This window comes from Sinocyclocheilus rhinocerous, unplaced genomic scaffold (assembly GCF_001515625.1).
Source record: "Sinocyclocheilus rhinocerous isolate Xijiao unplaced genomic scaffold, SAMN03320098_v1.1 scaffold1302, whole genome shotgun sequence".
NCBI classification, from domain to species: domain Eukaryota; kingdom Metazoa; phylum Chordata; class Actinopteri; order Cypriniformes; family Cyprinidae; genus Sinocyclocheilus; species Sinocyclocheilus rhinocerous.
Window position 1 is genome coordinate 228035 of NW_015623473.1, and position 6000 is coordinate 234034.

Consider the following 6000-nt stretch of genomic DNA (forward strand, 5'->3'; position numbering starts at 1 on the left):
ATCTACACTCCATAATGACAAAACAAAAACCGAATTGTCACAACTTCGTAAATTTCTTAAAAATAAAAATACTGAAATAAGTACATTGCATAAGTATTCAAACCCTTAACTCAGTACTTAGTTGAAGCACCTTTACAGCCTCAAACCTTTTTGGGTGTGATGCGAAAAGCTTTGCACATCTGCATTTGGCAATTATCTGTCATTCTTCTCCTCACCTCTTCACCTCTCAAGCTCTGTCAGGTTGGATGGGGGCAGATGCACATTTTCAGGTTTCTCCAGAAATATTTGATTGGTATACAGTGCCTTCATTTATTTCACGTTTTGTTATGTTGCAGCCTTATGTTAAACTGCTTTAAATTACTTTATTTCCTTCATCAATCTACACTCCATACACCATAATGACAAAGCAAAAACAGAACTGTCACAACTTTGTAAATTTATTCAAAATAAAAAACTGAAATAAGTACATTGCATAAGTATAAGTAACTCATTACTTAGCTGAAGCACCTTAACAGCCTCAAGTATTTTTGGGTATGATGCGACAAGCTTTGTTTATCAGCATTTGGCAATTATCTGCCTTTCTTCACCTCACCTGTTCACTTCTCAAGCTCTGTCAGGTTGGATGGGGGCAGATGCATATTTTCAGGTTTCTCCAGAAATATTTGATTCTTTGATTGATGGTTGATTGGAGCAGGCTGGTTTTTGAGGGTCACGAGTGGCTCAGGTTGATTTTGGAGGCGCTCTTGTTACGCTGTAAATCTCGTTAGCGGAATGACCTCCTGCGACCTTTAACTCGCGGTTCCAGAAGGTCGCGGCTCCTCCGTCCTGCTGCAAGGCCGTCAGACACGCTGATTCTTAAATGTTCCCTCAAGCACTTTAAAAGAGACAGACATGTAGATGTTTGTGATTGTGAAAGATGTTTTCTCTGTTTTGGAGAAGGGATGATCATTTTTAAATCATACCATATTTAGTGCGTCAACATTTGTTAACAGGCTACTTTACTATAGTTTGGGGTGGATAATTTTTTCAGTTGTTTATTATTCATGCAACAACACTTATTACTGTTATAGTTTTCATTAATAACCATCGCTAAAATATTGATGATAACTTTGTCTAGTGCTCTTGTTTTTAGCATAATGAAAATTGAACTAGCCCTACTGTACATTGAATATTATTAAATATAATTTTTTAATTAAATGTATTGGGTGGTTTATAGGTATAATTTACAGACTTAAGTCAAAAGAGGCCACCCTTAATTCTCTCTGATATTGTGGTCTGTAGATATGGCTCAGGTCCCTCCCTTATTCAAGTCTATGGGATTAGACATAGCTAAGTATAATCAGTGGTAATAGTGATATTTGTCTTGGCAAACACCATTAACTACCACTACAGCGTTCCTTCAAGAACATTGCACTAGCCGCGTACTCGTGGGAGTGCAGCGATTAATGTTGTTTTGCAACAGCGATGATTAGCCTGGTAACATAAGCACCGTGGCTTCATCATGGCTAATGGCAAAAACAGCAGAGTTATTCTGTCTCTAAGCCTTCACCTCACCTCAGTAATTGCTGAAATCATCACCATTGCCCTCAGGTACTGTTACCACAGATACAGTTGCTAACTCTAGTAGTATGACTCACGTGATAAGCCCACAATCTCATTTTACACTAACCAGAGACAGCCCAAGAACATCTTTTAATAAAGGCATGATATGCTTTTTCTCTATTGGGATGTTAATATAGCCATGTGTGGGTGTAGCAGAGATGGAGTGGAGAGCATGGATATCTGACTTGTAAATGCGTTTCTGATCACTTGTTGTCGGGGATGTGCCATTTTTGTGCGTTATGCTGCCTTCTAGTCATGTCGGAATAATCCATATATTCAATACATTTATAGTTAATTTAATTAAATAATGCATTTTAGTTTTTTTAGAATTATGTTTATTATATAGACTTATATACATACTTTATGTATTTATACATTATGTATGTATTTTATACATTTATAAATATTATTACAATATTAAAATAGAAATAAACATAAAAACACATTTTAATAACATTTGTATTGTTTTTTATTAATTACATATTAGGCTAATTCGAAATATTGGATTTTAACAATAACAAAAAATATATGTATATATTTATTATATTTATATTTTTACACTTCAGTGTACATTTTATATTATTATATAAGTATTATGACATTTAATATAATCAGATCATTTTGATCAGTACCAATGACCACCTAGTTTTATTGCTTTACTGCACATTTTTATGAATTTTATTGTACCTTCCCATAATTCTCGGTTGCAACACAAGAATGATAAAATACACAGATAAAGCATTAAATACACACGTGATGCACATTCTTTGATATCTTGTTGGTCTAGTGCTAAAAAGCTTCCTGTGTTTGTCAAGGGAGTGAAATATGAAATTTGTCAGTTTTTTTCTGACCATAATCACTTAAGCGCACATAATGTCATAATTATGATTTTCAAACATTCATTAGGAACATCCCAGGAGGAGGACATGAAGACAGCATTAGTCTTTGTGCGTACGATCCTCATGTTTTCCAGATGTTTCTTTCCAAAGGCAAATAACTGACTGTTGCCTTTTCCTGTGCCACAGAATAATGGTTGTTTATTTTTTAAATTCCAGGTTTTGAGGCAATGTAGTTCAGAACGTCTGTCTCTACAGGTTTTGAAAGTTATAAAGACTGCCAAAAATGAGGAAGAAAAATAATCTGTTGTTTACACAAACTGCTCCAATCACTAGAATTGTGGGAAAGTGTTAGCGTGGGTGAGTCTCAGCGTTTATGTCTGTTTATATGGAGAGGCGTCGCAGAGATAATGATCTCTGGTGAACACTTTCCTCCGATGCATGTTCTGTTATCCAGCACTGGGAGCGAGAACAGCAAACCCTCATTCATGTTCATGCAGAAATCCCACACTGGTCTCCGACTGACCCTCGGGTGGCATGCTATCACACTGTTATGTAGACAATCTCTTAGGGCCATTATGACTGACTAACGCTCCTTGATTTTGTTTTTTTGGCCTTTTACAGCTTGTTTGGCTTAGAGCAACAACACGTTCGAAACCTTCAAAGTTGAACAGTGCTGACAAGACACCTTCAAAAAGTTTACAATATGCAGCTCCAAGTGGATTGGTTCATGCTTTGCTTGGTCTTGAACAGAATCTCCACAGACATCTGCAGAATCTGCATTCAGTGCATGCTATGCATATTGTATGTTCATTCATTATCAGTGTTGGGAGTAACGCATTACAAAAGTAATAATATTACAGTAGTATATTACTTTTTGCTGTAACGCAGTAATATAACGCATTACTAATCAAATTTGGGTAATATTATTACTCGTTACAATCTCAGTAACGCAAGTTTTGTAATGTAACTAATTACTTTCAAAAGACAGTAACTAGTAATATATAATGTATTACATTTTGGAAGTAACTTGCCCAACACTGTTCATTATATATATATATATATATATATTGTCTAATTTGCTAATGCTCTCGGTTACACACTTCAAATGAGTTTTTTTTGCAGGATAGGAATGAGTAAAATGAGTTTTGAGGGTGTTGAAAGAACTGGGAATCAGGTGGGAATATAAATGGACTGGGAATTAAGTGGGAATAAGCCTTTGTGATGCTCCAGACACATTGATATGAATGGATTTCCAGCTTTGTTTAATGATAGAAACCAAACCCATATGACTTTATTTCTTCTGAGGAACACAGAGGATATTTTGAAGAATATTCCAATATTCCAACTGTCCATATAACGAAAGTCAATGGGGTCCAAAATAACACTGAACCACATAGACTTTTTACTGTATAGACAATAATACAATGTTGTTATTGTAAACTAAAAACAAAGAATATTTATAAAAAAAAATTGTTATTTAAAAAAAAGCTGAAACAAAATAAAATATATTCAATGATAAACCTAAACTTTAAAAACGTACAAAATAATTCTGAACCTCATCAATTTTCATTGTACAGACAAAAAAACTAACAAATAAAATCAATGTTGTTATTGTTAACTAAAGCTAAAAACAAAAAATATACATTTTTTAATTAAAATAAAACTGATATGAAATAAAATACAATATAAATATTTAATTAAAATTGATACAAAAATTAGATCAATAAATAAATGTACTAAAATAAATAAGGTTAATTTAGAGTACTAAAATTACTAAAACTAAAATTTAAATTTAAATTAATTAAAGTTAATACAATACAAAATCAATACAAAACTACTGAAAATGACAATCACAGAACAAAATTACTGAAACTTTTTTTTTAAACTCAAAATATAAAAATTAAGGTTGATTTAAAATATTAATTCATGTAGTATGTAGTAAAAGTATATAAATAATTACTGATAACTCAATAAGTTATGACTCAATAGTAATAGTATTTAAATAATACTAAAATAACACTGCAATTAAAACCCCACAGACATTTTTTGAAATGCTTTCGTTTGTATTCTGGAGTAGAAATAAAGTCATTCAGGTTTTGAACAACTTGAGAGAGCTAAAGATAACACAATTTTCATTTTAAGTGAACTATCCCTTTAAGCTCATGCATACATCTCAAGTATGAGTCTTGCTGCAAAGTTGTTTTAACCTCTGACCCTTTATCTCCCATGGTTGTGTATGACCTCACGGGCCTGTCAAGACCCATCCCTTCCCTAAACCCCCTGTTCATCTGCTCCCCGTCCCTTATGCCGCCCCGTTTCTCTGCCCCAGTTTAGTCACGCCAGACTGCTACCCCCAGTGGCATGTGCAACACAACAACCCCTCCTGCCCCGGTCACATGACTGTTACGCTCTTGCCACGGATACTGCGGAAGACTTCCCGCCGAGCAGCCTTCAGGCCCACCGCCGCTGCCGACTTCTGAGTGCACACTTAAAAGAAAGCGCTAGCAGAAGCGATTAGGTCCATAGGTCTCTGTCGCTCTGGGTAACATCAGTGCCGCCCCCCACCTGTGGTGGAGAAGCGGTCTGGAGGCTATCCTGCTCGGCCAGTGGAATTTACTGCCACTTTAACAGTTGCTTTGAATCAGGTGCCGTCTGTCTTGCTGTCTCGATACCTCTTCTCCTATAAAACGGCCCATTTAAAGCCTTCAGCTCTAACTACCTCTTCTTAAAGCAACCAAACCCATAGGAAAGAAATAGCTTTCCTCTAGATAGCATTGAGGTGAAATGGATGCAAGAGCAAATGGATGGAAGTCGTTTTAGATTTTCCTCCAAAGCAAAATGATCTTAGTCAAAATTAAGCTCAATAATGCAACACATTTGCTTAGCTATCGACCCAGAAGAAAACAAACAGATCAATAACTTGATCTTGGATGACTTTTTATCTCACAATTTAAACTTTTAATCTAATTACGACTTCGTATGTCACAATTTCATTTTTTCATGACTTTTTGAGTCATAAATATGATTTTTAGCTTATAATGTCAACGTTTTATATATTTATTATGACTTAGTAATTTTTAAGTTATCTCATAATTATTAATTAGTATCTCATATGTTTACCTTTTTGTCTCATAATTATGGCCTTTTATCTCAATTTTGCCAAGTCAAAAGAAATCTTAATGCAACAAATTTGCTTAGATGCCAACCCAGAAAAAAAAAAAAACTGATCGACAACTTGATCTTGGATGACTTTTTATCTCACAATTTCAATTTTTAACCTCATTATGATTTAGTATTTCACAATTTTGACTTTTATCTCACAATTATGACTTTTATCTCACAATTATGACATAACTATAACACAATTATGATATACTTATGAAGTATATCATAATTCCAACCTTTCATGTCATAATTATAATTTTTACCAAATGTTTTTTTTGACTTTTTCTTTTTAGTTATGACTTAGTATGTTTCAATTTGAACTTTTTATTTAAATTTTTATTAACTAATTTGTCTTTATTAACTAATTAAAAAAAAATGATTTTAGTAAAAGCAT

At 33.9% G+C, this 6000-nt stretch overlaps 1 protein-coding gene across 1 annotated transcript in view; it reads left to right on the forward strand.

Moving 5' to 3' along the window:
- LOC107749808 (neuropilin-2-like) overlaps nt 1–6000 on the forward strand; it is an 80803-nt gene that overhangs the window by 21804 nt on the left and 52999 nt on the right. The window lies entirely within an intron of this gene.